The sequence below is a fragment of the Macaca mulatta genome, chromosome 20, assembly GCF_049350105.2.
Source record: "Macaca mulatta isolate MMU2019108-1 chromosome 20, T2T-MMU8v2.0, whole genome shotgun sequence".
Taxonomy (NCBI): Eukaryota; Metazoa; Chordata; class Mammalia; order Primates; family Cercopithecidae; genus Macaca; species Macaca mulatta.
Window position 1 is genome coordinate 1,433,026 of NC_133425.1, and position 26,975 is coordinate 1,460,000.

The following is a 26,975-nucleotide window of genomic DNA, read 5'->3' on the forward strand; positions in this document are numbered from 1 at the left end:
CCCGCCGCGGGGGACGCCGGGAGGAAGTACGAAGGCGCCGGCGCACAGCCTGCTGGGAAATGTAGTTTCTAGGGTGGGTGCTTGGGGGAGAATGAGGTTCTGAGTGGCCTACGGAAGTTGTCCAAGGAAGGAACCAAAATCCCAACGCTGATTTTACTCTAGACCCCCAGGACCTCAAACGAGTCTCTACGGAGGGTAAACTACAATAATGTCAAATACAGTCTATCAAAAACAAGATAAATCCGTGCTTTTTCTAAGCTAGCCATGAAACCGTGAGCATATTTAGCTCCCCGACGCTCGTTTTTTTTAAATCTGTGAAATGAGGATTCCTAAAGGTGTCCCTCATATGATTTTTGTGAAAGTTAAATAAAGCATGGAATTTTACTTATTTTCATTTATTTATTTATTTTTGAGCGAGGGTCTTGCTTTGTTGCCCAGGCTGGAGTGCAGTGGCGCGATTACCGCTCACTGCAACCTCGACCTCCCAGGCTCCTTATCCTCCCTCCTCAGCCCGGCAAAGTATTGGGATTATAGGTGTGAACCACCATGTTTGCCCATCAGTTATGGCATTAATATTAGGTTCTATGATTAAAACCTCGTGGTCGGCCGGGCGCGGTGGCTCAAGCCTGTAATCCCGGCACTTTGGGAGGCCGAGACGGGCGGATCACGAGGTCAGGAGATCGAGACCATCCTGGCTAACACGGTGAAACCCCGTCTCTACCAAAAAATACAAAAAACTAGCCGGGCGAGGTGGCGGCGCCTGTAGTCCCAGCTACTCGGGAGGCTGAGGCAGGAGAATGGCGTGAACCCGGGAGGCGGAGCTTGCAGTGAGCCGGATCTCGGCCACTGCACTCCAGCCCGGGCGGCAGAGCGAGACTCCGTCTCAAAAAAAAAAAAAAAAAAAAAAAAAAAAAAAAAAAAAAAAAAAAAAAAACCTCGTGGTCGTCCTTCTGTGAGCTCATGGTCTACCGTCCCAGGGGCTAAAAACAGGTATGTCTCAGCAATTACTTTATGTGATAATAGAATTATAGCATGCACTTATGTGTGCATAGTCTGGCATAGACTTCTATTAAAACTTTTCTTATTTTTTATTATATTTTATTTATTTATTTATTTATTTTTGAGATGAAGTTTCGCTCTTGTTACCCAGGCTGGAGTGCAATGGCCTGATCTCGGCTCTCCCTCCCGCGTTCAAGCAATATCTGCTGCCTCTGCCTCCCTTGTAGCTGAGATTACAGGTATGTACCACCACGCCCAGCTAATTTTGTATTTTTAGTAGAGACGGGGTTTCTCCATATTGGTCAGGCAGGTCTCGAACTCTCAACCTCAGGTGATGCACCCGTCCCAGCCTCCCAAAGTGCTGGGATTACAGGCATAAGCCACCGCGCCTGGCCTTTATTTTTTATTTATTTATTTTTGGGATGGAGTCTCGCTCTGTCGCCCAGGGTGAAGTGCAGTGGTGCGATCTGGGCTCACTACAACCTCTGCCTCCTGGGTTCAAGCGATTCTCCTGCCTCAGTCTCCCCAGTAGCTGGGATTACAGACACCCGCCGTCATGCCCACCTAATTTTTTTTTTTGTACTTTTGTAGAAACCGGGTTTTGCCATGTTGGCCAGGCTGGTCTTAAACTCCTGACCTCAGGTGATCCACCCACCTCGGCCTCCCAAAGTCCTGGGATTACAGCTGTGAACCACAACGCCAGGCCCCCGCTCTCTATTTAAAATAAATAAATAAATATAGGCCAGGTGTGGTGGCATTTGCCTCTAGTTCCAGCCACTCAGGAAGCTGAGGTTGGAGGACAGACTGAGCCTGGGTGGTTAAGGCTGCAGTGAGCTGTGATCACACCACTACACTGAAGCCTGGGCAAAAGAACGAGACCCTGTCTTGGCCAGGCACGGGGGCTCACACCTGTAATCCCAGCAATTTAGGAGGCCAGAAAAAAAAAAAAAAAAAAAACAAGACCCTGTCTCAAAAATTGACTTAAAACTTAAAAAACAGGCCAGGCGGGGGGCAGTGGCTTATGCCTGTAATCCCAGCACTTTGGGAGGTCAAGGCGGGCGGATCACCTGAGGTCGGGAGTTTGAGGCCAGCCTGACCAACATGGAGAAACCCTATCTCTACTAAAAATACAAAATTAGCCAGGCGTGGTGCCACATACCTGTAATCCCAGCTACTCCAGAGGCTGAGGCAGGAGAATTGCTTGAACCTGGGAGGCAGAGGTTGCGGTGAGCCAAGATTGCATCATTGTACTCCAGCCTGGGCAACAAAAGCAAAACTCCATCTCAAAAAAAAAAAGGCCGAGCACGGTGGCTCACGCCTGTAATCCCAGCACTTTGGGAGGCAAGGCGGATGGATCATGAGGTCAGGACTTCAAGACCAGCCTGGCCAACATGGTGAGACCCTGTCTCTACTAAAAATAGAAAAAAACTAGCCAAGCGTGGTGGCACATACCTGTAGTCCCAGCTACGCGGGAGGCTGAGGCAGGAGAATCACTTGAACCCAGGAGGCAGAGGTTGCAGTGAGCTGAGATTGTGCCACTGCACTCCAGCCTGGGCAATAGAGGGAGACTCCATCTCAAAAAGAAGAAGAAGAAGAAGAAAAAATAGGCCAGGAGTGGTCTATTTTGACATTCCACCTCAAAAAAATTAATTTAAAAATAAAATTTACATTTACAAAAAATCATTTCACAAATGATAATTTAATGATTGCTGCCCTGGAAGGGGGAAAAAAAGACTTACTCTAAGAATACAACAAAGACTGTTGGTGGGCTAGAAGCATCAAAAGTCCAGACACGGTAAGACAAGTTTTGTTTTCATTTGTTTTGTTTTCAGACGGAGTCTCGCTCTGTCGCCCAGGCTGGAGTGCAGTGGTGCGATCTCGGCTCACTGCAAGCTCCGCCTCCCATGTTCATGCCATTCTCCTGCCTCAGCCTCCTGAGTAGCTGGGACTACAGACGCCTGCCACCACGCCCAGCTAATTTTCTTGTATTTATAGTAGAGACCGGCTTTCACCATGTTAGCCAGGATCTTCTGACCTCGTGATCCGCCCACCTCGGCCTCCCAAAGTGCTGTGATAATAGGCATGAGCCACTGCGCCCGGCCGACAAGTTTTAAATAATGTTCTAAGGCATGATTTTGCTTCCAAATGGCCATTTGAACAAAGCAATTACATCATCTGAATTATGCACCTACCAAACTGCCAGTTATTAGAAATCAGACAACTGCCAGGCACAGTGGCTCATGCTTGGAATCCCAGCACTTTGGGAGGCCAAAGCAGGAGATCACTTGAGTCTAGGAGTTCAAGACCAGCCTAGGTAATATGGCAAAACTCCATTCTACAAAAAAGTAAAAAAATTAGCTGGGCATGGTGGTTTACACCTGTAGTCCCAGCTACCCCAGAGGCTGAGGTGAAAGGATCACCTGTGCCTGGGAAGCAGAGGTTGTAGTAAGCCGTGATCCTGCCACTGCACTTGAGTCTGAGGGACAGAGGGAGACCCCATTTTTTTTCTTTTTGAGACGGAGTTTCACTCTAGTTGCCCAGGCTGGAGTGCAATGGCAAGATCTCGGTTCGCCGCAACGTCTGCCTCCCTGGTTGAAGCAACTCTCCTGCCTCAGCCTCCCGAGTAGCTAGGATTACAGGCATGCGACACCACATCCGGCTAATTTTGTATTTTTAGTAGAGACTGGGTTTCTACATGTTGGCCAGGCTGGTGTTGAACTCCCGACCTCAGGTGATCCACCCCCCCCACCTCGGTCTCCCAAAATGCTGGGATTACAGGCATGAGCCACTGTGCCCGGCCTTTTTATTTATTTATTTATTTTTTGAGACAGGGTCTGGCTCTTCTCAGTTCACTGCAACCTCCGTTTCCCAGGTTCACGCCATTCTCCTGCCTCAGCCTCCCAAGTAGCTGAGACTACAGGCGCCCGCCACCACACCTGGCTAATTTTTTTTTATTTTTAGTAGAGATGGGGTTTCACCGTGTTAGCCAGGATGGTCTCTATCTCCTGACCTCGTGATCCGCCCACCTCAGCCTCCCAAAGTGCTGGGATTACAGGATTGACCCACCCCACCCGGCTTTTTTTTTTTCCTTTTTGGAGATGGAGTCTCACTCGGTCACCCAGGCTGGAGCGCAATGGCGCGATCTCGGCTCATTGCAACCTCCAAGTCCTGGGTTCAAGCGATTCTCCTGCCTCAGCCTCCCAAGTAGCTGGGACTACAAGCATGCACCACCATGCCTGGCTATTTTTTGTATTTTTAGTAGAGATGGGATTTCGCCATGCTGGCCAGGCTGGTCTCGATCTCTTGATCTCATGATCCACCTGCCTCGGCCCCCCGAAGTGCTGGGATTACAGGCATGAGCCACTGTGCCCAGCCAAAAAATTTTTTAAAAAATAAATAGGCCGGGCGCGGTGGCTCAAGCCTGTAATCCCAGCACTTTGGGAGGCCGAGGTGGGCGGATCACAAGGTCAGGAGATCGAGACCACAGTGAAACCCCGTCTCTACTAAAAATACAAAAAATTAGCCGGGCGCGGTGGCAGGCGCCTGTAGTCCCAGCTACTCAGGAGGCTGAGGCAGGAGAATGGCGGGAACCCGGGAGGCGGAGCTTGCAGTGAGCCGAGATCGCGCCACTGCACTCCAGCCTGGGCAACAGCGTGAGACTCCGTCTCAAAAAAAAATAAATAAATAAAAATAAAAATAAATAAATAAATAAAGATGCCAGTCTCACTATGTAGCCCAGGCTGGTCTCAAATTTCTGAGGTCAAGCAATCTTCCTCCTGCCTTGGCCTCCCAAAGCGCTGGGATTACAGGTATGAGTCACCATGCCTGGCCTAGAGTAATTTCTTTTTTTTTTTTTTTTTTTTCTCTTGAGACAGAGTTTTGCTCTGTCACCTAGGCTGGAGTGTAGTGGCATGATCTCAGCTCACCGCAACCTCTGCCTCCCGGGTTCAAGCAATACTCCTGCCTCAGCCTCACCAAGTAGCTGGGATTACAGGTGCAGGCAACCATGCCCAGCTAATTTTTGTCTTTTTAGTAGGGAACAGTTTTTGCCATGTTGGCCAGGCTGACCTCAAACTCCTGACCTCAAGTGATTCGCCTGCCTCAGCCTCCCAAACTGCTGGGATTACATGCAAGAGCCACTGCGCCCGGCCCCAGAGTAATTTTGTTTTTTTTTTTGTTTTTTTTTTTTTGAGACGGAGTCTCGCTCTGTCGCCCAGGCTGGAGTGCAGTGGCGCAATCTCGACTCACTGCAAGCTCCGCCTCCCGGGTTCACGCCATTCTCCGGCCTCAGCCTCCCGAGTAGCTGGGACTACAGGCGCCCGCCACTGCGCCCGGCTAATTTTTTTCTATTTTTTTTAGTAGAGACGGGGTTTCACCATGGTCTCGATCTCCTGACCTTGTGATCCGCCCGCCTCGGCCTTCCAAAGTGCTGGGATTACAGGCGTGAGCCACCGCGCCCGGCCAGCCCAGAGTAATTTTGTTAGAGTCTCTCTCTCCCACAGTGTTTGACTGCTGATGTCTCTGCTCATTCGTTGGCTTTGTGGGATTTTTTAATTCTTGTTTTTATTTTTGAGTATGTCTTCCAAGGGGTCATTCCTAAATCAGCCTAGTCTACTGGACAACCAATGGTTGTTTACTTAGATTTTGGGGTCAAAACCCATAAAACAGGAATGTTGGCCGGGCACGGTGGCTCACGCCTGTAATCCCAGCACTTTGGGAGGCCGAGACGGGCGGATCATGAGGTCAGGAGATCGAGACCATCCTGGATAACCCAGTGAAACCCCGTCTCTACTAAAAAAATACAAAAAAAATTAGCCGGGCGAGGTGGCTGGCGCCTGTAGTCCCAGCTACGCGGGAGGCTGAGGCAGGAGAATGCGTGAACCCGGGAGGCGGAGCTTGCAGTGAGCTGAGATCCGGCCACTGTACTCCAGCCTGGGCGACAGAGCCAGACTCCGTCTCAAAAAAAAAAAAAACAGGAATGTTTACAGCCTTGAAGAAGGATATGTGTATGGAATAAAAAATGCATTAAAATTTTAAGCTGTTTACAAGCCAGCCCCAACTTTTTCTTTCCACTGGGCCTTCTCTTGGGTGAACTTTTCCAGGTGCAACTCTTGTTCATGCAGAGACCTGTGAATGAACAAGACACATTACCTTTCCTCCACACACTGAACATAAAATGGGATAGATAATTTACATACCCTCATCCAAAAATAGGGAAGATGGCCGGGCGCGATGGCTCACGCCTGTAATTCCAGCACTTTGGGAGGCCCAGGCGGGCGGATCACTTGAGTTCAGGTGAGACCAGACTGGGCAACACAGTGAGACCCCGTCTCTAAAAAACAGGAAAAATTCAGCCGGGCGTGGTGGCACCTGTCTGTAGTTCCAGCTACTCCGGAGGTGGAGGCGGAAGGCTTGCTGGAGCCGGAGTTCTTAGATACCCTGATCTGTGTGGTGATTCTAATCATCATGCCCAATATTGATCAACGTGGGGTGTCAGTACAACCACGTGACACTCCCAATTTGCCACAATATTTCAAGGTCGAAAATTCGCATCCCCACTGCCAGCAATTCTCCTCGTGGTCAAAGAGGAGAAACGCTGGGAGCACCGGGAGGCAGGGGCGAGGCCGGCGATCGGCGATCGCGGGTCGACGTCGAGAAAGAAGGCGGGAAGAGGACACGGTGGGGAGAGGACGGAGAGGGGAGCGAGGACGCAGCAAGGACGCAGGGAAGGAGGGGAAAGAGGACGGAAAGGAGCAAGGACGGAGGGGGGGAAGGGAACGAAGAGGGGCGAGGACGTTCAGCATCCATTGCGACAGCGACAAACAGGACACTGCCAGGTTCCCGAAGGAGGCCGCGCCCACGATCCCCGTTGCTGAGCAACCGAAGCATGCCGGCGGGGCGGGGTCAGAGCCCGAGCATTTCCGGCCCCGCCCGCCCATTTGTCGGAAGTGACGCCAGGGGGCGGGCCCGCGGCGCGGGCGGGTGAGAGGGCGCGGCGGCAGGTGAGTGAGCGCGGCCTCGTCCTCGCGCGTGCACGCCGCAGGGGTGCCGCAGGCCGCCCCTTCGCTCTGGGACGCGGTGCCCCTGCCTCGGCGACCCCGGCCCCCAAGTTCCCCAGTCCCTCGGCCCCTGGAGGACCCCGCCTGTGCTGCCGCCCAGCTCCTCCGCCTTCCCGAGTCGGGTGCGGGCCGGGAGGCTGCGGCGGGGCCCCAAGGCCTTCAGTGGGTCGGCCGCAGCGCCTCTGGAGGCTGATTGTCGGGTTTCCCCGGTTGCCGCAGCCTGGGCTTCAGTGGCGTTCAGAACAAACCCCATTGTTCCTCAAAGCGGGGTTTTACCTCCCGTTGGGGAGCTCCCCGCCGTGGCGCAGAGTAGGTGAGCCGGCCGTGGCCAGTTTCGCTCTTGGTGCCGCCCAGGTTGCTTGAGGGTGTTTTTTTATGGTAGAAGAATGTGGATGAGAAGCCTCACGGGAATCAGGGAGGTGTGTCCTCTCAGGACGCTGTCTGCAAGCTCGTGCGTCCGGCATCCCGGGAAAGCGTCCCGAGCGCAGCCGAGGTTGCTCGTCTGTGGGAGGGACTCAGGCCAAACACTGTGATTAGCGTTCCTGCTCTCCCCTACGTTCGTTGGCCGACAGTTGTCAAGGAGAGAGATTGCCCATGGACAGACTGATAGGTTATCAGGGTAGGCGGTTTCGTTTACTCCCGGGTTCTAAACCTTGTGATTCCAGCTGAGGAGGCTGTGACGCGCTCCCTTCCATGTATTGGCTGCCGGTATCTTTCCAGCGCCAGCATCAGATGACACTACTTCTTTGATTGCAATTTCAATCTGCATTCAATTAGAGCAGAATATCTCTACAAATACTCTCCGAGTGTCTGCTGGGAGCCAGGGATAGTTCTAGGGGCTGAGGATATAGTACTCAACAAAAGAACTTCCTGTCCTCAAGGAGCTTCTATTCCACTGGAGGGTACAGGTAGTATATTAGATAAATAAAAAATGGAGCTTGCTGGGCCGGGCGCGGTGGCTCACGCCTGTCATCCCAGCACTTCGGAAGGCTGAGGCAGGCAGATCACCTGAGGTCCAAGAGTTAGAGACCAGCATGGCCATCATGGTGAAACCCCGTCTCTACTAAAAATAAAAAATTAGCCAGGCGTGGTGGCAGGCACTTGTAATCCCAGCTACTCGGGAGGTTGAGGGAGGAGAATTGCTTGAACCCGGGAGGCGGAGGTTGTAGTGAGCTGAGATCACCCCATTGCACTCCAGCCTGGTTGACAAGAGCAAGACTTCATCTCAAAAAAAAAAAAAAAAAAAAAAAAGCTAAAGAGTAAGTGCAGATCAGGGAAGGAGGAAATAGAATGACCCTGGCCTCAAGTGGACAAGGATTTGGGCATTGTACCAGTTCTCTTAGTCCTTGCCATACTGATTGGGATGCTTTTGGCATAAAGCATCGAAAACATATTAAAACTAGTTCACGCTATGGAAGCATTCCATTCGCTTTTGCTCTGGGAAGTCCAAGGAACCAGAAGTAAGATGGGGTCAAGGGCTTGAATGAGATCATCAGGATTTAGAAATGGTGGAGGATTCCGTCTTTTTTTTTTCCTTTTCTTTTTTTCTTTTTCTTTTTTTCTTTTTCTTGAGACGGAGTTTCACTCTCGTTGCCCAGGCTGGAGTGCAGTGGCAAGAGCTCAGCTCACTGCAACCTCTGTCTCCCGGGTTCAAGCGATTCTCCCCACTCAGCCTCCCAAGTAGCTGGGATTACAGGTGCCCACCACCATGCCCAGCTAATTTTTTTTTTTTTGTATTTTAATAGAGACGGGGTTTCACCATGTGGGCCAGGCTGGTTTCAAACTCCTGACTGCAGGTGATCTGCCCGCCTCGACCTCCCAAAGTGTTCAGATTACAGGTGTGAGCCACCGCACCTGGCCCTCTTTTTTTCCTTTTGCTTCACCCTCCTGAGTGTCTGGAACTACAGGTATGTGCCACAACACCCATATTTATTTTTATTAAAAATTTGTTTTTGGCTGGACACGGTGGCTCATGCCTGTAATCCTAGCACTTTGGGAGGCTGGGGCTGGCAGATCATGAGGTCAAGAGATTGAGACCATCCTGTCTAACATGGTGAAACCCTGTCTCTACTAAAAATACAAAAATTAATTGGGCATGGTGGCGCACACCTGTAGTCCCAGCTACTTGGGAGGCTGAGGCAGGAGAATCTCTTGAACCCAGGAGGCGGAGGTTGCATTGAGCCAAGATCGTGCCACTACACTCTGGTGACAGAGCGAGATTCTGTCTCAAAAAAAAAAAAAAAAAAAAATTAAAATTTTTTGTAGGGATGGGGTCTCACTTTCTTTCCCAGTCTGGTCCTGAACTCCTGCGCCCAAGTGACCCTCCTTTGTTTGCCTCCTGAAGTGCTGGGATTATAAATGTGAGCCACCGCACCCAGCCTATTTGTTTATTTGTGTATTTTTTTTTTTTTAATATCTAGATGGGGTCTCACTGTGTTGCCCAGGCAGGTCTCAAACTCCTGGCTTCAAGCAGTCCTCCTGCCTTGGCCTTGCCAAGTGTTAGGATTACAGGTATGAGTCACCATGCCCACCCCTTCACTTTCTTTTCAGGCTCCTGCTTCCATTCTGCTGACTTGGAATGGTTTTCTGCTGCTTGTAACAACACAAAGTTTAATGGATTAAAGTGACAAATATTTATTATCCAACAGTTTCTGTGGGTCAGGAATTGATCAGTGGCTTATCTGGGTGATTATGACTTTGGGTCTCTTGGAGTTGCAACCAAGATGTTGGCTGGGGCTGCAGGCGTCTAAAAACTTGATGGAGACTTTTCTGGTTTTTGTAGAGGTCGAAAATTTAAAAAGAACAAATAAAATAAAAACTGGACCAGGGCTGGAGGATCTGATTCCAAGGTGGCTTACTCACAAGCCTGGTGACTGGAAGCCTCAGTTCCCTCTTGGCTGGTAGCAGGAGCCCTCAGTTCCTTGCCTCATGGAGCTTTCCTTCGGGCCCATGTCCTCACATGGTAATTATCTTCCCTTAGAGCAGGTGACCTCAGAGTGAAAGTGGAAGGTTTCCACCACAATACTTGTTAATGAAATTCTTTTTTTTTTTTTTGAGATAGAGTCTCCCTGTGTCACCCAGGCTGGAGTGCAGTGATGTAATCTTGGCTCATTCCTTGTCCTTGGTTCAGCTATTCTCTTGCCTCAGCCTCCTGAGGAGCCGGGACTACAAGCATGCACTACCACGCCCAGCTAATTTTTGTATTTTTAGTAAAGATGGGGTTTTACCATGTTGGCTGGGCTAGTCTCAAACTCCTGGCCTCAAGTAATCCTCCCGCCTCGGCCTCACAAAGTGCTAGGATTATAGATGTGAGCCATCGTGCCCGGCCTATTTCATTTATTTATTTATTTTGAGATAGATTCTCACTCTGTTGCCCAACTGGAGTGCAGTAGTTCCATCTCGGCTCACTGCAACCCCCACGTCCCAGGTTCAAGCGATTGTCCTGCCTCAGCCTCCCAAGTAGCTGAGATTACAGGCGTGCATCACCATGCCCGGCTGATTTTTGTATTTTTGGTAGAGGCAAGTTTTTGCCATGTTGGCCAGGCTGATCTGGAACTCCTGACCTCAGGTGATCTGCCCGCCTTGGTTTCCCAAAGTGCTGAAATTAGAAGCATGAGCCACCACCCCTGCCCCTGCCCCCCATCCAAACATTTTAAAACCACTATGCGACTTACCACTCCTGTGGGACAAGAGTGCCTAGTCCTGTGATTTCAGCTGGGGTTGTGGCCCTAATCTCTGGGAATCTGATTAATTAGCTAGGGCCAAGCCTAATTTATTAATGAATACATTAATAAATTACTCTTCTGGCCAGGCAAGGTGACTCACGCCTGTAATCCCAGTCTTTTGGGAGGCCGAGGGGGGCGGATCACCAGGTCAGGAGATCGAGACCATCCTGGCTAACATGGTGAAACCCCATCTCTACTAAAAATAGAAAAAATTAGCCGGGTGTGGTGACGAGCGCCTATAGTCCCAGCCACTTGGGAGGCTGAGGCAGGAGAATGGCGTGAACCTGGGAGGCAGAGCTTGCAGTGAGCCAAGATCATGCCATTGCACTCCAGCCTGAGCAACAGAGCGAGACTCTGTCTCAAAAAAACAAAAAAAGCCGACTGGGGGCGGTTGTTCACACCTACAATCCCAGCACTTTGGGAGGCCTAGGCGAGCAGATCAGGAGTTCAGGAGATCGAGACCCAAGACCATCCTGGCTAACACGGTGAAACCCCGTCTCTACTAAAAATACAAAAGTTAGCCGGGTGTTGGCTGGGCACGGTTACTCACGCCTGTAATCCCAGCACTTTGGGAGGCCAAGGCGGGTGGATCACCTGAGGTCAGGAGTTCGAGATCAGCCTAGGCAACACCGTAAAACCCTATCTCTACTAAAAATACAAAATTAGCCGGATATGGTGGCACATGCCTGTAGTCCCAGCTACTCAGGAGGCTGAGGCAGGAGAATGCAGTGAGCCGAGATAGCACCATTGCACTCTAGACTGGGCAACAGGAGTAAATCTCCGTCTCACCAAATTAAATAAATAAATGAATAAATAAATAAATAAATAAGCTGGGTGTGGTAGCTGGTGCCTGTAGTCCCAGCTACTCATCAGGCTGAAATACAGTGGCATGAACCCAGGAGGCGGAGCTTGCAGTGAGCTGAGATAGCATCACTGCACTCCAGCCTGGGCGACAGAGTGAAATTCCATCTCAAAAAAAACACCTGGCCGGGCGCGGTGGCTCAAGCCTGTAATCCCAGCACTTTGGGAGGCCGAGACAGGCAGATCACGAGGTCAGGAGATCGAGACCATCCTGGCTAACACGGTGAAACCCCGTCTCTACTAAAAAATACAAAAAACTAGCCGGGCGAGGTGGCGGGCGCCTGTAGTCCCAGCTACTCGGGAGGCTGAGGCAGGAGAATGGTATAAACCCAGGAGGCGGAGCTTGCAGTGAGCTGAGATCGCGGCACTGCATTCCAGCCTGGGCGACAGAGCGAGACTCCGTCTTAAAAAAAAAAAACAAAAAAAAAGCCCTGGCCAGTCGCCATGGCTCATGCCTGTAATCTCAGCACTTTGGGAGGCTGAGGTGGGTAGATCATGAGGTCAGGAGATCAAGGCCATCCTGGGTAATATAGTGAAACCCTATCTCTACTGAAAATACAAAAAAAAAAAAAATTAACTGGGTGTCATGGCATGTGCCTGTAGTCCCAGCTACTCAGGAGGCTGAGGCAGGAGAATTGCTTGAACCCAGGAGGCAAAGGTTGTGGTGAGCCAAGTTCATGCCACTACACTCCAGCCTGGGCAACAGAGCGAGACTACGTCTCAAAAATAATAAAAAAACCCTACAAACTTGGTGAATTTTGTACCCACTTGTGCTTTGCAAAATTCTTCATGGGGCCGGGTGCGGTGGCTCACGCCTGTAATCCCAGCACTTTGGGAGGCCGAGGCAGGCGGATCACAAGGTCAGGAGATGGAGACCATCCTGGCTAACATGCTGAAACCCTGTCTCCACTAAAAGATACAAAAAATTACCTGGGCATGGTGGTGGGCGCCTGTAGTCCCAGCTACTCGGGAGGCTGAGGCAGGAGAATCGCTTGAACCCAGGAGGTGGAGGTTGCAGTGAGCTGAGATTGCACTACTGCATTCCAGCCTGGGCGCCAGAGCAAGACTCTGTCTCGAGAAAAAATAAAAATAAATAAAAATTGGGCCGGGTGCAGTGGCTCATGCCTGTAATCCCAGCACTTTGGGAGGCCGAGGAGGATGGATCACAAGGTCAGGAGATTGAGACCATCCTGGCTAACTTGGTGAAACTCCGTCTCTACTGAAAATACAAAAAAATTAGCCGGACGTGGTGGCGGGCACCTGTAGTCCCAGCTACTTGGGAGGCTGAGGCAGAAGAATAGTGTGAACCCGGGAGACAGAGCTTGCAGTGAGCTGAGATTGCGCCACTGCACTCCAGCCCGGGTGACAGAGACTCCGTCTCAAAAATAAATGAATAAATAAAATTAACACTAATTTGTGGGGGAGTTGCAGGAAATCTACCTTGGAATTCAGGAGAAAGGCTTACCCCATGGTATTTTCTGGATAGACTACAAAACTTATTCTATGTAATAGTTGCCCGTCAGCTGTTCGCCCTCAACTTATTTTTAGGAGGCATTGTGAGCCCTTCTCAAGTACTGTAAAAGTTTTTCAGTTCTGTAAAGGAAAGGAACTTGTGTTTGGGCTTTTGCGTGTTGACTGAAAGTGCTGTGATACTTTTGCCTTTGTCATGGAACCATGATCTTTAAAGTGGTTCTGGAAAAATGGTTATGGGCCTGTTCTTTGTCTTGAGATTATTCTTGGTGGAGAGAGAAATAGCCGCTTGCTGTAAACAGTTGGACACAGTAGCTGTCCTTGTCTGACATCTGCTTTGCTCAGCTGAAACATCTGCCTCATTGGCTACCGTGGGTGTCTCTGAAGCTCCATTGGCTACTGTGGGTGTCTCTGAGGCTCCTGTTGAATTGCTGTCAAATACCCGGAGTGTTCTTGGTGGTGACACAGCCACATTTTGCAAATACATTTCTTAAGTCGTTTGTGTGTATAGCAGCTGGATTTGGGGACAAGCATTTGGGCACACTTGCTCCAAGATTGGTTAGTGATTATGGATGATGAAGTCTGGGGGAAAATTCAGATGCTGAAGCAGAGAGAATGATTGTGAGTTATCTTACTTGTCTTTTAAATTCTCTCTCATCCGTTTCACTCGGGACACAGTAGACATCTTCCTGGCCTTAAATAAATAGCTTTCTTTCTGCCAGGTGAGAGAGGTATGATGAGTGCTTTGAAAGAAAAATACTGAGTTTTCTGGGGTGGAATGTAGTTAACCAGGGTCAGCAGGGGTCACCCCAAACTTGTTTAAGGCGTGAGCCCCTGCACCTGGGCCTTTTTTTTTTTTTCTTTTTTTTGAGGCAGAGTCTTGTTCTTGTTGCCCAGGCTGGAGTACAACGGTGCGATCTCAGCTCACTGCAGCCTCTGCCTCCTGGGTTCAAGCGATTCTCCTGCTTCATCCTCCCTAGTAGCTGGGATTATAGGCATGCGCCACATGCCAGCTAATTTTTGTATTTTTAGTAGAGACGGGGTTTCACCGTGTTGGCCAGGTTGGTCTCGAACTCCTGACCTCAAGTGATCTGGCTGCCTTGGCCTCCTAGAGTGCTGGAATTACAGTTGTGAGCTACCACACCCAGCTGGGGGCTTATTATTATTATTTTTTAATCCATTGACAAAATCCTTCCAATTTCTGTTTCTTTTTCCTTTTTTTTTTTTTTTTTTTTTTGAGACAGAGTCTCGCTCTGCCGCCCAGGCTGGAGTGTAGTGGCGCGATCTTGGCTCACTGCAAGCTCCGCCTCCCGGGTTCCCGCCATTCTCCTGCCTCAGCCTCCCGAGTAGCTGGGACTATAGGCACCCGCCACCACGCCCGGCTAGTTTTTTTTATTTTTTAGTAGAGACAGGATTTCACCGTGTTAGCCAGGATGGTCTCGATCTCCTGACCTCGTGATCCGCCCGTCTCGGCCTCCCAAAGTGCTGGGATTACGGGCTTGAGCCACCGCGCCTGGCCCCAATTTCTGTTTCTAACTGGTGAAACTAGATAGTAATATTAATCTATAATCATAGTTTTTCTCTAAATATTAACTAAATATTTTATCCATTTAAAACACTGTTTTCGGCCGGGCGCGGTGGCTCACGCCTGTAATCCCAGCACTTTGGGAGGCCGAGGCGGGCGGATCACAAGGTCAGGAGATCGAGACCACGGTGAAACCCCGTCTCTACTAAAAAATACAAAAAATTAGCCGGGCGTGGTTGTGGGCGCCTGTAGTCCCAGCTACTCGGGAGGCTGAGGCAGGAGAATGGCGTGAACCCGGGAGGCGGAGCTTGCAGTGAGCTGAGATCGCGCCACTGCACTCCAGCCTGGGCGACAGAGCGAGACTCCATCTCAAAAAAAAAAAAAAAAAAAAAAACACACTGTTTTCCTCTCTTTTTTTTTGAGACAGGGTCTTGCCCTGTTGCCCAGACTGGAATGCAGTGGCGAGATCTCGGCTCACCAAGCCTTGACCTCCCAGGCTCAAGGGAGCCTCCCGCCTCAGTCTCTCGCATAGCTGGGACTAGAGGCACATACCACCACACCCGGCTAGTTTTTGTATTTTTTTGTAGAGGCAGGGTTTTGCCACGTTGCTCAGGCTGGTCTCAAACTCCTGAGCTCAAGTGATCTTCCTGCCTCCTGCTTTAGCCTCCTGAAGTTGCTGGGATTACAAGTGTATGCTACTGTGCCTAGCCCTAAAACACTATCTTGACCACAGAGGAGGTCTACAGAAAAAGAAAGAAAAAAAAACAAAAATGACTGCTTCAGGCTGGGCACAATGGTTCACACCTGTAATTCTAGCACTTTGGGAGGCAGAGGTGGGAGGATCACGTGAACCCAGGAGTTACAGACAAGCCTGGGCAACACAGTGAGGCTCCTATTTCTACAAAAAATTTAAAGATTAGCTGGATAAAAATTAACTGGTGCATGCCTGTGCTCCCAGCTACTGGGGAGCCTAAGGCAGGAGGATCTCTTGAGCCCAGGGGGTTCAAGGCTGCAGTGAGCCATTATTGTACCACTTCATTCCAGCCTGGACAACAGAGCAAGACCCTGTGTCCAAAAAAAAAAAAAAAGTTTTCATCAAATTCTGCAATTAAAATTTAGAAAATATCTATTTTCCTTTTTTTTTTTTTTTTTCTGAGATGGAGTCTCACCCTGTAACCCAGGCTGGAGTGCAATGGTGAGATCTCAGCTCACTGCAACCTCCACCTCCCGGGTTCAAGCAATTCTCCCACCTCAGCCTCCCAGGTAGCTGGGATTACAGGTGTGCACCACCACGCCCAACTAATTTTGTATTTTTAGTAGAGACGGGATTTCTCCATGTTGGTCAGGCTGGTCTTGAACTCCTGAGCTCAGGTGATCCGCCCACCTCAGCTTCCCACTGTGGTGGAATTATAGGCGTGAGCCACCATGCCTGACCTAGACCACCTATTTTCATTTTTTTTTTTTTTTTTTGAGACGGAGTCTCACTCTGTCACCCAGGCTGGAGTGCAGTGGCCGGATCTCAGTTCACTGCAAGCCCCGCCTCCCGGGTTCACGCCATTCTCCTGCCTCAGCCTCCCGAGTAGCTGGGAGTACAGGCGCCCGCCACCTCGCCCGGCTAATTTTTTTTGTATTTTAGTAGAGACGGGGTTTCACCGTGTTAGCCAGGATGGTCTCGATCTCCTGAACTCGTGATTCGCCCGTCTCGGCCTCCCAAAGTGCTGGGATTACAGGCTTGAGCCACCGCGCCCGGCCTATTTTCATTTTTATTTTTCACTTTTTAAATATTTTCTTTATTTAATTTTTTTGACCGCCTATTTTCAAAATATTAAATTGCTTTTTTTTTTTTTTTTTTTTGTAGACAAAGTCTCGCTCTGTCTCCCAGGCTGGAGTACAGTGGCACGATCTTGGCTCACTGCAAGCTCTGCCTCCCATGTTCACTGCAGTTTCCTGTCTCAGCCTCCCGAGTAGCTGGGACTACAGGTGTCCACCACCACGGCCAGGTAATTTTTTGTATTTTTAGTAGAGACAGCGTTTCACCTTGTTAGCCAGGATGGTCTCGATCTCCTGACCTCGTGATCCACCCGCCTTGGCCTCCCAGAGTGCTGGGATTACAGGTGTGAGCCACCGCGTCGGCCTTGAATTCCTTTTTATTTGTGGATTTGTGGTGATTATTTTTATTCGTTGTGATGATTTTTATTCTGCCCTTCCTGGAGTACATATACTTTTCCTAATTAAAAAGCAATTAGGCCGGGCGTGGTGGCTCAAGCCTGTAATCCCAGCACTTTGGGAGGCCGAGACGGGTGGATCACGAGGTCAGGAGTTCGAGACCATCCTGGCTAACACGGTGAAACCCCGTCTCTACTAAAAAAAATACAAAAAACTAGCCGGGCGAGGTGGCAGGCGCCTGTAGTCCCGGCTACTCGGGAGGCTGAGGCAGGAGAATGGCGTAAAAACCCGGGAGGCAGAGCTTGCAGTGAGCTGAGATCCGGCCACCGCACTCCAGCCTGGGCGACACAGCGAGACTCCGTCTCAAAAAAAAAAAAAAAAGCAATTAGAGGCTGGGCGCGGTGGCTCAGCGCAGCCACCGCCCCTACCGCACAGTGGTAGGGAGTTCAAGACCAGCCTGACCAATATGGAGAAATCCCATCCCTACTAAAAATACAAAATTAGCCTGACGTGGTAGCACATGCCTGTAATCCCAGCTACTCAGGAGGCTGATGCAGGAGAATCGCTTGAAACCGGGAGGCGGATGTTGCAGTGAGCCAAGATCGCGCCATTGCACTCCAGCCCGGGCAACAGTGCAAGACTCTGTGTCCAAAAAAAAAAAAAAGAGCAATTAGAATGAGACTTTTGTTTTTATTTTCTGTTCTCTGTGACTCAGTAAACTTCTTAGAGAAAGAACCCTTGGAGAAAAGGGAGAGACCCGTTACTTCCTTTCAGCATGGACTGTGGTATTCCTGCCCCACCCCCGCCAAAATGTTAATGAGCTGTGCTGGATTTTTTTGTTCTTCCTCCTTATCAGAGTCTCCACTGAGGGCTGGGTAGCCTGTGGACTCCCTGGAGGACAGACAGGTGTGGCAGTCTCAGCAGCCTAGAGTGGATGGCTGGTTTACTGACAGTCCTTTTTTTTTGAGACAGAGTCTTGATCTGTTGCCCAGGCTGGAGTGCAGAAGTCTTGCCTCACTGCGTCTTCTACCTCCCAGGCTGAAGTGATTCTCGTGCTTCAGCCTTCCCAGTAGCTGAGATTACAGGCAGACGCCACCATACCCACCCAGTTTTGTATTTTTAGTAGAGACAGGATTTCACCACATCGGCCAGCCTGGTCTCGAACTCCTGTTCTCAAGTGATCTGTCCACCTCGGCCTCCCAAAATGCTAGGATTATAGGCATGAATCACCATGGGCTTACCGATAGTTCTGTAGGCCAGGGGAATCATCTGTTTGAATAACCATATATGGGGTATTTTGTTTATCTTTCTTCAAGTTATTTTTGGTGTCAGGTCTTTTTTTTTTTTGAGTCTCACCCTGTCACCCAGGCTGGAGTGCAATGGCGTGATCTCGGCTCACGGCAACCTCTGCCTCCCAGGTTCAAGCGATTCTCCTGCCTCAGCCTCCTTAGCTGAAATTACTGATGCGCACCACCACGCGCAGTTAATTTTGTGTATTTTTAGTAGAGATGGGGTTTTACCATGTTGGCCAGGCTGGTCTCGAACTCCTGACCTGGCGATCTACCCACCTCGGCCTCGCAAAGTGCTGGGATTACAGGCTTGAGCTACCACGCCCAGCTAGTGTCAGGTCTTTTACCTTAATTAATACATATCATATTGACAAATTTTTTTTTCCGAGCCCTCACTTTTTTTTTGAAACAGGGTCTCACTCTGTTGCCCAAACTGGAATGTAATGATAGTGATCACAGCTCACTGCAACCTCAACTTCTTGGGCTCAAGCTAACTTCCCACCTCAGCCTCCCAGGTAGCTGTGACTACAAGCGCGTGCCACTACATGTGACTAATTTTATTTTACTTTTTGTAGAGATGGGGTCTCCCCATGTTGCCCAGACTGGTCTCGACTTCTTGGCCTCAAGTCATCCTCCTGCCTCAGCCTCCCAAAACACTAGGATTATAGGCATGAACCACCGTGCCTGGCCATGAAGTTAAATTTTTTGGTTATTAGCTTGTCGAGTTCTGTCTTCTGTTTTTTTTAAATAGCCACATGGCCTGCCTCTCTGTGGTCAATGGTATGGATGCTCAAGTACAGCAAGGACAGTGCCCTGCTCAAGTCTCTCTGACCTGGGTCCATGGGGATTTTCTCTGTCAATCAGGTTCCTGAAGCTCTCGCTACTGTTTCTGGTATTTTTAATGACCATAGTCGAGAAAAACATTGATATCTTCTTGCCATTGATGAGCAAATCTTTGGACCTATCTCATGGTGTCCTTATTTGCAAACTGGTTGAATCGTGAACTGCCTGGCTGGCTTTGGCTGCCTTGCTGTTGTGGCTTTTAATAACTACCCCTATTTTCTGGTGGCTGAGTAAAGTTTCCAAAAAGGAAGTCTTACCTGGGGATCCTGTGAAGGAATTCCTGACCAACTTTTTAATTTTCCAAAGACAGGCCTTACTAGTGTTAAGGCCTTTTCTGTGGCCTTTTCTGTGGCCAGGCCAGTGTGAAAGCTTGTACAGAGGCTGTATAGCAGTAAGACTTCCCACCCTTTGGGGCATTTTCATTGTCACCATGTTGTCTGACTTTGGTGACGACCCCTTTTAAACTCTGGCATTTGCTTGGGAAGCATTGGGGAGTAGTATTATAAATGCTATGTGTATCCGTTTTTTCCCCACAGTAGAAAGGGAAATTATTTTAATGAATGGTTTTGAGGAAGCTGATAATTATTTGTAATGGAGAATCGTAACATGCCAGAGGTTTGGCTCTTGTTTCAGTATTTCTTCAGGCTACCACAAAACTCAACTATTGATATTCTTCCAAAAATAAACAAAACACTAAAAAGACCCCTGCCTCTGGAACAAAATAGCTTCATGTTAAGGTAGGTAGCTTTGTAAACATAAGGTAGCTACCTTCATGTTTAAGGTAGCACCAACCAAGGCTGCCTATGGAGAAGCTGGTTCTTCCTCTTAAACTTACATGAACCTCTGACCCCACCCCCCCTTAGTAAAGGTTTTCTTTTCTCCTTTGATTTTTTATTTTATAGTTTTTATTTTAGACTACTTATAGATTCACAAGATGTTGCAAAAATAGCACAGAGCTGGACCCTGCAGTCTGCTTCCTGAATGGTAACATCTTTTTTTTTTTTTTTTTTTTGAGACGGAATTTTGTTCTTGTCACCCAGGCTGGAGTGCAATGGCGTGATCTTGGCTCACTGCAACCTCTGCCTCCCAGGTTCAAGTGATTCTCCTGCCTCAGCCTCCCAAGTATCTGGGATTACAGGCATGCACCACCGGGCCCGGCTAATTGTTTTTTGTATTTTTAGTAGAGATGGGGTTTCTCCATGTTGGTCAGGCTGATCTCAAACTCCTGACCTCAGGTAATCTGCCCACCTCAGCCTCCCGAAGTGCTGGGATTTACGGGCGTGAACCACCGCACTTGACCAATAACTACCATTTCAAATTCCCACTCCTACTGTACTACAGACCTGTTATCCTATATTCTCACCAACATATTTTAAAATGCTTAACTTTTAGGCTGGGCGTGGCCCACACTTTGGGAGGCTGAGGCAGACGGATCACTTGGGCCCTGGAGTTCAAGACCAGCCTGGGCAACGTGGCGAATCTCCGTCTCTACAAAAAATACAAAAATTTGCCCGGTGCAGTGGTGCACACCTGTGGTCCCAGCTCCTTGATAGGCTGAGGTGGGACAATCACTTGAACCCAGGAGGAGGAGGTTGCAGTGAGCCTAGATCGCCACTGCCCTTCAGCCTGGGTGACAGAGTGAGACCCTGTCTCAAAATAAAATGAAATGGTTAACTTTTGTTAATGTCATTTGTCCTGCTGTGTCTATGAGTGAGACTGAGCGTGTTTCCCTTGGGCACCGGCCACTGGAGTGTGCTCTTCGGTGAACTGCACAGTTACGAATTCGTTTCCTCTTTCCCCGCTGGGGTCCTTGCCTTTCTTTTGTGGGTTTGTGAAATCTCCAGGAATATTTATCCTGGTTTGTTTTGCGGGGCTGACAAGGTAACAATCTTTTCGCTTCCCTGGCCACGTTGGAAGAATTGTCTCGGGCCACACGTGAAGTACACTAACACTAACGGTAGCTGATGAGATCTCCGAATGTTTTCAGAAAGTTGATGAATTTGTGTTAGGCCACACTGGGCCAAGGGTTGGACAAACTTGGGTTAGACATTTCAGAGTATATTTAGTCCCATCAGTGTTTTTCTTAATGATTTCCACCTTTGGGGTCATGCTTTCAAGACTTTTCCTAACCAAGGTTACATAAACATTCTCTTCTATTTCCTTTTAGTTTAATGTTTGTTAAAAATAATATTTACATTTTTGGCCCGGCATGGTGGCTCACACCTGTAATCCCAGCACTTTGAGAGGCTGAGGTGGGCAGATCACGAGGTCAGCAGTTCTAGACCAGCCTGACCAATATGGTGAAACCCTGTCTCTACTAAAAATACACAAATTAGCCAGGTGTGGTGGTGGGTACCTGTGGTCCCAGCTACTTGGGAGGCTGAGTGAACCTCTGCCTGCCAAGTTCAAGCAATTCTCCTGCCTCAGCCTCCTGATGATTGATGGGTGTTTGTTTTGGTTTTTTTTTTGTTTGTTTTTTTTGAGATGGGAGTCTCACTCTGTTGCCCAGGCTGGAGTGCAGTGGCGTGATATTGGCTCACTGCAACCTCTGCCTCCCGGGTTCAAGCGATTCTCCTGTGTCAGCCTCCTGAGTAGCTGGGATTATAGGCGCACGCCACCATACCCAGCTAATTTTTGTACTTTAGTAGAGATGAGGTTTCACCATGTTGTTTAGGCTGGTCTTGAACTGCTGAGTTCGTGATCCGCCTGCCTTGGCCTCCTGAAGTGCTAGTATTACAGGCGCAAACCACCACGCTTGGTTGATTGGTGTTTTTTTAATTGATTGATTGGTGGGTTTTTGGGGTTTTTTATTGATGTTTTGTTTTGTTTTGAGACAGAGCTTCGCTCTGTGTCACCAGGCTAGAGGGCAGTGACATGATCATGGTTCATTGCAGCCTCAGCTTCCTGGGTTCAAGTGGCCCTCCCACCTCACCTTCCTGGGTGGGTAAGACCACAGGCGTGTGCCCCCACACCTGGCTGATTTTTTTTTTTCTTTCTTTTTAGAAACAGGGTCTCAGCATGTTGCCCAGGCTGGTCTTGAACTGAGCTCAAGCTATCCATGCGCCTCGGCCTTGCAAAGTGCTGGGATTACAGACATGAGATACCACTCGCAGCCTTACTAATGATTTTTTTTTTTTTTAAGAGAAGTCTCGCTCTTGTCCCTCAGGCTTGAGTGCAATGGCTCAATCTTGGCTCACTGCAACCTCCGCCTCCCAGGTTCAAACAGTTCTCCTGCCCCTGCCTCCCAAGTAGCCTGCCACCATGCCTGGCTAATTTTTGTATTTTTTAGTAGAGGCTGGTTTTCACCATGTTGGCCAGGCTGGTCTCGAACTCCGGACCTCAGGTGATCCAGCCGCCTCAGCCTCCCAAAGTGCTGGGATTATAGGCATGAGCCACCGCACCCGGCCTTATTAATGATTTTTAAACCAGTTTCTCACAAACTCTTTTGATCTTAGATGAGTCTGTGTTTTTCACAAACGCCTCGACAGCTGACTCACAGTTTTAGAAACCCGTGTTTGTCAGTTAAAATGATGATCCTCCCCAAAATGTTCAGTGCCGTTTTCTATCCTGACCGGGGTTCACCCAAGTGGTAGGAGAGTCCCCATGGAGGCACCACGGGGCTGACTATCTGGGAACCCTCCCAGAGTGGAGCCCAGTGCTGGCTCAGGTGGGTGCTCATCTGGTTAAGTCAGTTTTACCCGCATTGTTTTGCGTCTTTTGCGTCCTGTAGTGGGGCTTTGCCTTCTTTTTTTTTTTTTTTTTGAGACGGAGTCTCGCTCTGTCACCCAGGCTGGAGTGCAGTGGCTGGATCTCAGCTCACTGCAAGCTCCGCCTCCCGGGTTCACACCATTCTCCTGCCTCAACCTCCCGAGTAGCTGGGACTACAGGCGCCCGCCACCTCGCCCAGCTAGTTTTTTGTATTTTTAGTAGAGATGAGGTTTCACCGTGTTAACCAGGATGGTCTCGATCTCCTGACCTCGTGATTCGCCCGTCTCGGCCTCCCAAAGTGCTGGGATTACAGGCTTGAGCCACCGCGCCCGGCCGGGGCTTTGCCTTCTGAAGCCTCTGTTTCTATCTTCCCTCACGTATGTGATATGTTGTATTTCATTCTGCTCTGCAGGTGAGGACACTGGCCAAATTGTAGGTACTCACAAGACACAGGTGACCCAAATCCCCAACTGTGTTATTAATGAGCGTTTAGAGAGTTTTTTCCCTTTGTCCTTCTAAATCGTGTTACCGAGATGGCCCGTGCGTGCGGGAGATGTTTGTCCTTTCAGCCAGGCTCTCCAATTCAAAAGGCAGGAGTTGAGAAAATGACAGTACTTTTCTCTGTCCCTGCCACAGAATGTCCAGTTTGGTCTGATTTAACATGACCAATCATGCAGTAGAGATAAGAGAGTGGTTTGAATTTTGTTTTTCCTTTAATTTTTAGAGGCCACCTTATAACTCAGCCATTCCAGTCACATTTTTTTCATATAAAGTGTGTACTTCGTATACTCCATGCTTGTCCACACAGAGAATACTTCTGGAAGGACCCATATGAAACCAGTATCAAGCTTCCCCTCTTGAGTCCTGGAGCCACAAGATGAAAGGAGATTTACCCTTTTATACTTTTTAAGTTTTGTGGGTTTTTTTGAAACAGGGTCTTGTTCTGTTGCCCAGGCTGGAATGCAGTGGCATGGTCATGGCTCACTGCAGCCTTGACCTCCCGGGCTCAAGCAATCCTCCTGCCTCAGCCTCCCGAGTAGTTGGAATGACAGGTGCCCAGCACCACACCTGGCTGATTTTTTTATTTTTGGTGGAGATGAAGTGTCCCCATGTTGCCCAGGCTGGTCTCAAACTCCCGGGCCCAAGCGACCTGCCTGCCTCTGCCCCCAAAGTACTGGGATTACAGGTGTGAGCCGCCGCGCCCGGCCCTCATAAACATTGTGTGTATATATATATATATATATTACTGATTTTTTAAAATTATAAATCCAAACTACATGAATAGGAATTGTCTTGCAGGGTCCCTTGGTCATAGCTTAGGTGTTGGAAGAATGATTAAGAAAAGGAGCGATGTCATTTACTAGCTTGAGGTCTGCATTTGGTTTGACTTTACTAAGCTTGCTGTGAACTCCAAGGAACAGAAAACGCAGAATGCAGGTCAGGCGGCGTCTTCAGAGGAAGAGGCCCTTTCCCCTTTGCCTTGTTTCTAGGCTGGCTGTTGGGGGGTGGAGTCTCCCCTTGAGGGTCAGGAGATGTCTGGCCCTCATCTGGTAGAGTGGGATGAACCAAACAAGGGCAGACTTCTCAGCCTGTGATTCTCTGCTTGGCTGTACCCTGGAGTCAGCTGGAGAGTGCTAGCAGCCGCTCCTGACTGGGACTCCCCGCCCAGAGTGGCCAACTGAGTCCTTCTGGAGTGTGGCATCAGGATTGCGAATGCACTCAGGTTATTACTGGGTCCTTCTGGATCGTGGCGTCGGGAGCGCGAAAGCGCTGAGGTTATTACTGAGTCCTTCTGGAGTGTGGCACCAGGATTGCCAAAGCACTCAAGTTATTTTCATGTGGAGCCGCCGCTGAGAATCGTGTCTTTGGAAGGATCTAAGTTCCTCACCTGACACCTTTGCAGGCTGCCTGAGCTGCACTTTACAAGTAGCTTTATGATCCCTAGGTCCACCTGGGCTTACGAAGGCACAGATTCCGTGTCCACAGCTCACAACCAGATGCACCAGCAGGAGTCAACATCGAGCACGTCCTTCGGGCAGCACCTCCTCTGGGCACTCCCACGACCAGGTAGGTCAGGACTCGTGGGCCCATGGATGGATGGGTCGTGTTTTCAGATTCCTGGTGGTGGTGGTTGATGCCCCTCCTTGAGAAGTGCTTTCCCACACGTTTTCTTCGAAGCTCTGGCTCCCAACAGATGAGGACAGCTGAGGCTCAGAGCTCAAATTTCTTGGCTGCAATTTTAAAGCTCTTAAGTTTAAAGCCTTAAAGATAGAAACCCAGAATTGTAGCATTCTGGTTTTCACTCCATTTTCTTTCCTTTGCCAAAGGAATCTATGTTTTAAACATTTCACACATCCCTTCCTTGGGGACATAGTGGCTAGATTTGCTGAACAAATGGCCGTCTCCTCTTCTTCAAGCCCTGGCCCCAGCCCCTCAGGCTCTGGCAGTGAGACACTCCTACGTTCTGTTGCTGCCTTTTCCCTAGTTACCTTTTCTAGACAACCCATGCCCTGCCCTCCCCACCCCCATGCCAGCTGCTCGGGTTTAATGAGGTCCTTGGTCATGACTCACTGTTTGATTTTCCGTGGTCTAACTCATTGCCTTTGATAAGCACACCTTTTCGGACTTCTAAGATGTGAAAACTTAAGCCTCAGCACACTTAGGAGAATGCACACATTTTTTTTTTATTGTGGCAAAATATATATAACATAAAATTTGCCATTAGTAACATTTGGTATAATCCCAGCATTTTATAACCATCACTACTATTTTCATCATCCCACACAGAGAAACCCCATAGTGCACAGCAGTCCCTCCCAACTCTCCCTGTTCCCAGCACCTGGCATCCACGAGTCTACTTCCTGCCTCTGTGAATTTGCCTGTTCTGGGCATTTCGTAGAACTGGAATCACACCACAGGTGACCTTTGTGTCCTAGTTATTTCATTTAGCATAATTTTATAATGTGTCGGAGTTTTATTTCTTACTGTGGCTGAAAAACACACCACTGCATTATGGTGCAATTGTATTATTTACAATTGTTTACTAAATTGTATTTAGTTTCTCCATTCATATGGTTTTTTTTCTTTTTTTGTTTTTGTTTTTTGAGAAGGAGTCTCCCTCTGTTGCCCAGGCTGGAGTGCAGTGGCGCAGTCTGGGCTCACTGCAACCTCCACCTCCCAGGTTCAAGTGATTCTCCTGTCTGAGCCTCCCGAGTAGCTGGGATTACAGGCGCCTGCCACCTTGCCCGGCTATTTTTTTTGTATTTTTAGTAGAGACGGGGTTTCACCGTGTTAGCCAGGATGGTCTCGATCTCCTGACCTTGTGATCCGCCCGTCTCGGCCTCCCAAAGTGCTGGGATTACAGGTGTGAGCCACCGCGCCCGGCCTTTTTTTTGTATTTTTAGTAGAGACGGCTTTCACCATATTGGCCAGGCTGGTCTCGAACTCCTGACCTCGTGATCTGCCTGCCTTGGCCTCCCAAAGTGCTGGGATTACAGGCATGAGCCACTGCGCCCGGCCTATATGTTCATACGTTGTTGGACATCTGGGTTGTTTCTACGTTTTGGCTGTTGTTAATGATGAACCAATATGAACACTGATTTACAAGTTTTTGTTTGAGCCTCTGCGGTGGGGTTTTTGTTTGTTTGTTTTTTGAGACAGGGTCCTGCTCTGTCACCCAGGTGGGAGTGCAGTGGCCGGATCTCAGCTCACTGCAGCCTCTGCCCCGCCGGGCTCTAGTCATCTTCCTACCCCAGCCTCCTAAGTAGCTGGGACCACAGGCGAGCGCCACCATACCCGGCTAATTTTTTTGGTATTTTTAGTAGAGACCGAGTCTTACTACGTTGCCCAGGCTGGTCTCAAACTCCTGAGCTCAAGCAATCCACTCACTCGGCCTCCCAAAGTGCTGCGATTACAGGCGTGAGCCACCATGCCTAGCCACGTTTGTTTTGTTTTGTTTTGTTTTTTGTTTTTTTTTTTTTTTTGAGACGGAGTCTCGCTCTGTCGCCCAGGCTGGAGTGCAGTGGCCGGATCTCAGCTCACTGCAAGCTCCGCCTCCCGGGTTCGGGCCATTCTCCTGTCTCAGCCTCCTGAGTAGCTGGGACTACAGGCGCCCGCCACCTCGCCCGGCTAGTTTTTTGTATTTTTTAGTAGAGACGGGGTTTCACCGTGTTAGCCAGGATGGTCTCGATCTCCTGACCTAGTGATCCGCCCGTCTCGGCCTCCCAAAGTGCTGGGATTACAGGCTTGAGCCACCGCGCCCGGCCCACGTTTGTTTTTTTTTAAGAGATGGGGTCTAGGCCGGGCACATGTCCAGCCAATTTTTGTATTT

The 26,975-nt window shown here is 49.3% G+C and overlaps 1 protein-coding gene and 1 long non-coding RNA gene across 51 annotated transcripts in view; one reads left to right on the forward strand and one right to left on the reverse strand.

Annotated features, from left to right (window-relative positions):
- The first annotated feature begins 6,943 nt into the window (after positions 1–6,943).
- The window catches only part of FAM234A (family with sequence similarity 234 member A), a 52,785-nt gene continuing 32,753 nt past the window's right edge, over positions 6,944–26,975 (forward strand). For 11 of the 50 annotated variants that reach the window (XR_013410816.1, XM_077983404.1, XM_077983400.1 and 8 more), the window contains exons 1-3: positions 6,963–7,001; positions 9,479–9,569; positions 24,591–24,712. The gene's annotated coding sequence lies outside the window, so the exon portion shown is untranslated. 50 annotated transcript variants of the gene reach the window in all.
- Positions 6,974–9,313, reverse strand: LOC144337780 (uncharacterized). Its single transcript, XR_013411285.1, has 2 exons — positions 8,763–9,313; positions 6,974–8,024 (listed from the first exon to the last, which is right to left on the reverse strand). It is a non-coding gene; the product is annotated as an uncharacterized LOC144337780 (long non-coding RNA).